This window comes from Oryx dammah, unplaced genomic scaffold (genome assembly GCF_014754425.2).
Source record: "Oryx dammah isolate SB20612 unplaced genomic scaffold, SCBI_Odam_1.1 HiC_scaffold_7, whole genome shotgun sequence".
Lineage (NCBI taxonomy): Eukaryota > Metazoa > Chordata > Mammalia > Artiodactyla > Bovidae > Oryx > Oryx dammah.
This window is the reverse complement of record NW_024070191.1, coordinates 13,102,628-13,108,914: the sequence shown is the minus strand read 5'-3', so window position 1 is coordinate 13,108,914 and position 6,287 is coordinate 13,102,628.

Sequence of the window (6,287 nt, the reverse complement as noted above, 5' to 3'; positions counted from 1 at the left end):
TTCAATCCAAGGGTTGGGAGGATCGCTTGGAGAAGGAAATGGCAACCCACTCCAGTATTCTTGCCTGGAGAATCCCATGGACAGAGGAGCCTGGCGGGCTGCAGTCTATGGGGTCACACAATCAGATACCACAGAGCACTCATGCACGCACACATGCTCTGTAACTGTTAGTGATGCTCTGGAGAGCTTGACCAACTTGACCTCCCCCTAGAAGGAAACTCTATGTTGCCAGTATCTTATTCCCTGGGATGAGCCCCACTCCCCACCCTCCCCCCCTTCCCACGGCAGGTTGTTAGCCCTTTCTGGATCCTTGTGCCTTTGTGCAAACTGAAACAACTTATTTCAGTATACTGAGGACAGCAATCGATCCTAGGGGATCCTGAATATTTGTAAAAGTTGAGAAAGAATTCATCCTGTTTAATTAATGTCTGATGATGGACAATGTTGACAAAGGAATGTCTTCTAACGTGACTCCTGTGCTTACTTAGGTGCTTCAGGATCCAGGTGCTGTCTTTCTGATCACTGAGCGACATCATGAAGGAACTCCCTGCATCGTGGACTAGAAATCTGATGATGGGTGGTGGTCTGGTTCATGGATGAGAATCTTCAGGGTAGTTGTGGCTCCACTTTAGGAACCTGCAGGTCCTTTCTGTTCTGGGTGTGCCTATCTGGTCCTGCCCCTCTGGCTATGGGTACAGGAGCCCAGGGGCCCTGCCGGGAGGACCAGCTCCGGAGACATTGTGTGTGGTCTCTTGTCCTGGGCCTCTGAGGCCCCACATTGAGGATACTGTTCTGCAGAAGCACAAGCTCAGGTATGGCTTCAGTCAAAAACACAGACAAAGCCTGTGATCGCGGCGGCTGCTGCTTTCCCCCGCTTTATGGTGCACAGTGTGTGCTGACCAGCGGAGTTCATACACCGTGGACTCGGCCAGGAAGAGGGGAGCAGAGCTGACTTTCTGGAGCAGCTGCCTGAAACCTCTGGAAACTGGCTGGAAACATGCTGAAAACCTCTGGAAACTGGCTAAGGAGCTGTGAGAGCAAGCCCTGAGCCTTTGGAGTGAGAGCACTGACTCCAAGACCCTGGACTACCAGAGAACTAATCCTAGGGAGTATCAAATAGTGAGAATTCACACAAAGGAAACCACTTGACTATAAGACCCGGCGTCATCTAAATACGAGTAGCACCCTGTGCAGGACGCTTCACGTAAACAAAAAACAAAACAAAAATATAAACCCAGTCATCAGCAGACAGGATTACCATCTCACTCAGCCTTTCCCATCAGAGGAAAAACAAACAAACAAAGAAAAAAAAAAAAAAAAACTTAGCACAAATCTCACCCTATATGAAGCTTACACAAACCACTGGACCAAAGAAAGAATTTAACCTTGAAGCCTGGAAAAGTGAAAGTAAAGTCACTCAGTCGTGTCCGACTCTTTGCAACCCCATGGACTCTAGCCTATTAGGCTCCTCTGTCCATGTGATTTTCCAGGCAAGAGTGCTGGAGTGGATTGTCATTTCCTTCTCCAGGGGATCTTCCCGAACCAGGAATTGAACCTGGGTCTCCTGCATTGCAGGCAGACGCGTTACCATCTGAGCCACCAGGGAAGCCCCCAAAGCCTGGAAAAGGAGACCTCAAACACAATAAGTTAAAAAAAAAAGAAAGAAAGAAAAGGCAGAGAAATACTACACAAATGAAAGAACAAACTAGAAACACTGAAATCCAAATAAATGAAGAGGAAACAGGTAAACTACTTGAAAAAGAATTCAGAAAAATGATAGTAAAGATGATCAAAAACCTTGAAAACAGAATGGAGAAAATGCAAGAATCAACTAACAAATACCTAGAAGAACTGAATAAACATACAGAGACAAGCAACATAATTACTGAAATTAAATATACTCTAGAAGGAATCAATAGCGGAATATATGAAGCAGAATGAATCAATAAGCTGGAAGATAAAATGGTAGAAATAACTTCTGAAGAGCAGAATAAAGTAAAAAGAATGGAAACAACTGAGGATAGTCTCAGAGACCTCTGGGACAACATCAAATACACCAACATTTGAATTACAAGGGTCCCAGAAGAAGAGAAAAAGAAAAGGAATGAGAAATTTTTTGAAGAGATTATAGTTGAAAAATTCCCCAACTAGGAAAAGGAAATAACCAATCAAATTCAAGAGCCACAAAGAGTCCCATACAAGATAAACCCAAGGAGAAACTCGCCGAGACACATACTAATCAAACTAACAAATGCTGCTGCTGCTGCTGCTGCTGCTGCTAAGTCACATCAGTCATGTCCGACTCTGTGTGACCCCAGAGATGGTAAAGACTAAACACAAAGAAAAAATATTAAAAGCAGCATGGGAAAAGTAACATACAAGGGAAACCCCATACGTTTAAGAGCTGATATTTCAGCAAAAACTCTGAAGGCCAGAAGGAAATGGCAGGATATATTTAAAGTATCGAAAGGCAAATATCTACAACCAGGATTATTGTACTTGGCAAGGATCTGATTCAAAATTGATGGAAAAATAAAAAGCTTTCAGACAAGCAAAAGTTATAAGAGAATTCAGTACCACCAAACTAGCTTTATAACAAATGTTAACAGGACTTGTATAGTCAAGAAATACAAGAGAACAAAAAGGTCTACAAAATCAACCCCAATTAAGAAAATGGCAATAGGAAACATATATATCAATAATTACTTTAAATGTAAATGGATTAAATGCTCCAACCAAAAGACACAGATTGGTTGAATGGATACAAAAACAAGACCCATATATATGCTGTCAACAAGAAATCCACTTCAGACCTAAAGACATATATAGACTGAAAGTGAGAGGATGGGAAAAATATATTCCATACAAATGGGAAGCAAAAGAAAGTTGGAGTATCAATTCTCATATCAGACAAAATAGACCTTAAAATAAAGAAGATTATAAGAGATAAGGAAGAACACTACATAATGATCAAGGGATCAATCCAAGAGGAAGACATAACAATTGCAAATATCTATGCAGCCTACATAGAAGCACCTCAATACATAAGACAAACACTAACAGACATAAAAGGAGAAGTTGACAGTAACACAATAATAGTAGGAGACTTTAACACCCCACTCACACCAATAGACAGATCATCAAAACAGAAAATTAATAAGGAAACACAAGTCTGAAATGATACATTAGATGCGATGGATCTCCCTGATATCTTCAGGACAGTCCATCCAAATACAGAAGAATATACCTTCTTCTCAAGTGCACATGGAACATTCTCCAGGATAGACCACATCTTGGGTCACAGATAAAACCTCAGTAAATTTAAGAAAATTGAAATCATATCAAGCATCTTCTCTGACCACAACACTATGAGACTAGATATCAGTTATAAGAAAACAAGTGTAAAAAACACAAACACATGGAGATTAAACAATATGTTTCTAAATATTGAACAAGTTACTGCAGAAATCAAAAGGGAAATAAAAAATTTTCTAGGAACAAATGACAATGAAAATACAACTCAAAACCTATGGGATGCAGCAAAATCAGTTCTAAGAGGGAAGTTTATAGCAATACAATCCTACCTCAAGAAAAAAAAAAAACATTGAATAGACAACCTAACTTTACATCTAAAACAACTGGAAAAAGAAGAACACTGCCCCCCTCCTCCCCAAATTAGTAAAAGAAAGGAAATCATAAAGATCAGAGTGGAAATAAATGAAAAAGAAATGAAAGAAACCATAGTAAAGATTAATAAAATAAAAGTTGGTTCTTTGAGAAGATAAACAAAATTGACAGACCTTCAGCCAGACTCATCAAGAAAAAGAGAAAAGAATCAAATCAACAAAATTAAAAATGAAAAAGGAGAGGTTACAACACAGACACTGCAGAAATACAAAGGACTTTAAGAGACTATTATGAACAAGTATAGAGCAATAAAATGGATAGCCTGGAAGAAATGGACAGATTCTTAGAAAAGTTCAATTTTCAAAGACGGAACCAGGAAGAAATGGAAATTATAGATAACCCAATTACAAGCACTGAAATTGAAGCTGTGATCAAAAATCTCCCAAAAAACAAAAGCCCAGGACCAGATGGCTTCACAGGAGAATTCTAGCAAACATTTAGAGAAGAGCTAATGCCTGTCCTTTTAAAACTCTTTCAAAAAATTGCAGGAGGAGGAACACTTCCAAACTCATTCTACGAAGCCGCCACCACCCTGATACCAAAACCAGACAAAGACAACACAAAAAAAGAAAACTACAGGCCAATATCACTGATGAACATAGATGCAAAAATCCTCAACAAAATTTTAGCAAACAGAATTCAACAACACATTAAAAAGCTCATACACCGAGATCAAGTTGGGTTTATTCCAGGGATGCAAGGATTCCTTAATACATGCAAATCAATGTGATGCACTATATTAACAAATTGAAAGATAAAAACCATGTGATAATCTCAATAGATGCAGAAAAAGCCTTTGACAAAATTCAGCACTCATTTATGATTAAAACTCTTCAAAAAATGGGCATAGAAGGAAACTACCTCAACATAGTAAAGGCCATATATGATAAGCCTACAGCAAACATTATTCTCAGTGGTAAAAAATTATAAGCGTTCCCCCTAAGATCAGGAACAAGACAAGGGTGTCCACTTTCCTCACCATTATTCAATATAGTTCTGGAAGTCCTAGCTACAGCAATCAGAGAAGAAAAAGAGATAAAAGGAAACCAGCTCAGAAAAGAAGTAAAGCTCTCACTGTTTGCAGATGACTTGATATTGTACATAGAAAACCCTAAATATAGTATCAGAAAATTACTACAGCTAATCAGTGAATTTAGCAAAGTTTCAGGATAGAAAATCAAAACACAGAAATCACTTACATTTCTATATATTAACAAGGAAAAATCAGAGAGAGAAATTAAGGAATCAATCCTATTCACCATTACAACAAAAAGAATTAAATATCTAGGAATAAACTTACCTAAGGAGACAAAAAGAACTGTACACAGAAAATTTTAAGACACTAATGAAAGAAATCAAAGAGGACACAAACAGATGGGAGATATTCCATGTTCCTGGGTAGGAAGTATCAATATTGTGAAAATGACTATACTATCAAATGCAATCTATAGATTCAATGCGATCCCTATCAATTTACCAATGGCATTTTTCATAGAACTAGAACAAAAAATTTCACAATTCATATGGAAACACAAAAGACCCCAAATAGCCAAAACAATCTTGAGAAAGAAGAATGGAGCTGGAGGAATCAACCTTTCTGACTTCAGATTATACTACAAAGCTACAGCCATCAAGACAGTATGGTACTGGCACAAAAATAGAAATATAGACCAATGAAACAAGATAGAAAGCCCAGAAATAAACTCATGCACTTATGGGTGCCTTATTTTTGACAAAGGAGGCAAGAATATAAAATGGGGCAAAGACAGCCTCTTCAATAAATAGTGCTGGGAAAACTGGACAGCTACATGTAAAAGAATGAAATTAGAACACTTCCTAACATCATACACAAAGATAAACTCAAAATGGATTAAATATAAGTCCTAAATGTAAGACAAGAAACTATAAAACTCGTAGAGGAAAACATAGGCAGAAGACTCATGACATACATCAAAGCAAGATCCTCTATGACCCACCTCCTAGAGTAATGGAAATAAAAAGTGTGACCTGATTAAACTTAAAAGCTTTTGCACAGCAAAGGAAACACTAAGTAAGGTGAAAAGACAATGCTCAGAATGGGAGAAAATAATAGCAAATGAAAAAATAGACAAAGGATTAATTTCCAAAATATACAAGTAGCTCATGCAACTCAATACCAGAAAAACAACCCAATCAAAAAATGGGGAAAAGATCTACACAGACATTTCTCAAAAGAAGACATACAGATGGCTAACAAACACATGAAAAGATGCTCAACATCGCTCATTATTAGAGAAATGCAAATCAAAACTACAATGAGATATCACCTCACAGCAGTCATAATGGCCATCATCAAAAAGTGTACAAACAGTAGATGCTGGAGAAGGTGTGGGGAAAAGAGAATGCTCTTGCACTGTTGGTGGGAATGTAAACTGATGCAGCCACTATGGAAGACTGTATGGAGATTCCTTTAAAAACTAGGAATAAAGCCACCATCAGTTCAGTCAGTCAGTTCAGTCACTCAGTCGTGTCCGACTCTTTGCGACCCCATGAATCGCAGCACGCCAGGCCTCCCTGTCCATCACCAACTCCTGGAGTTCACTCAGACTCACGTCCATCGA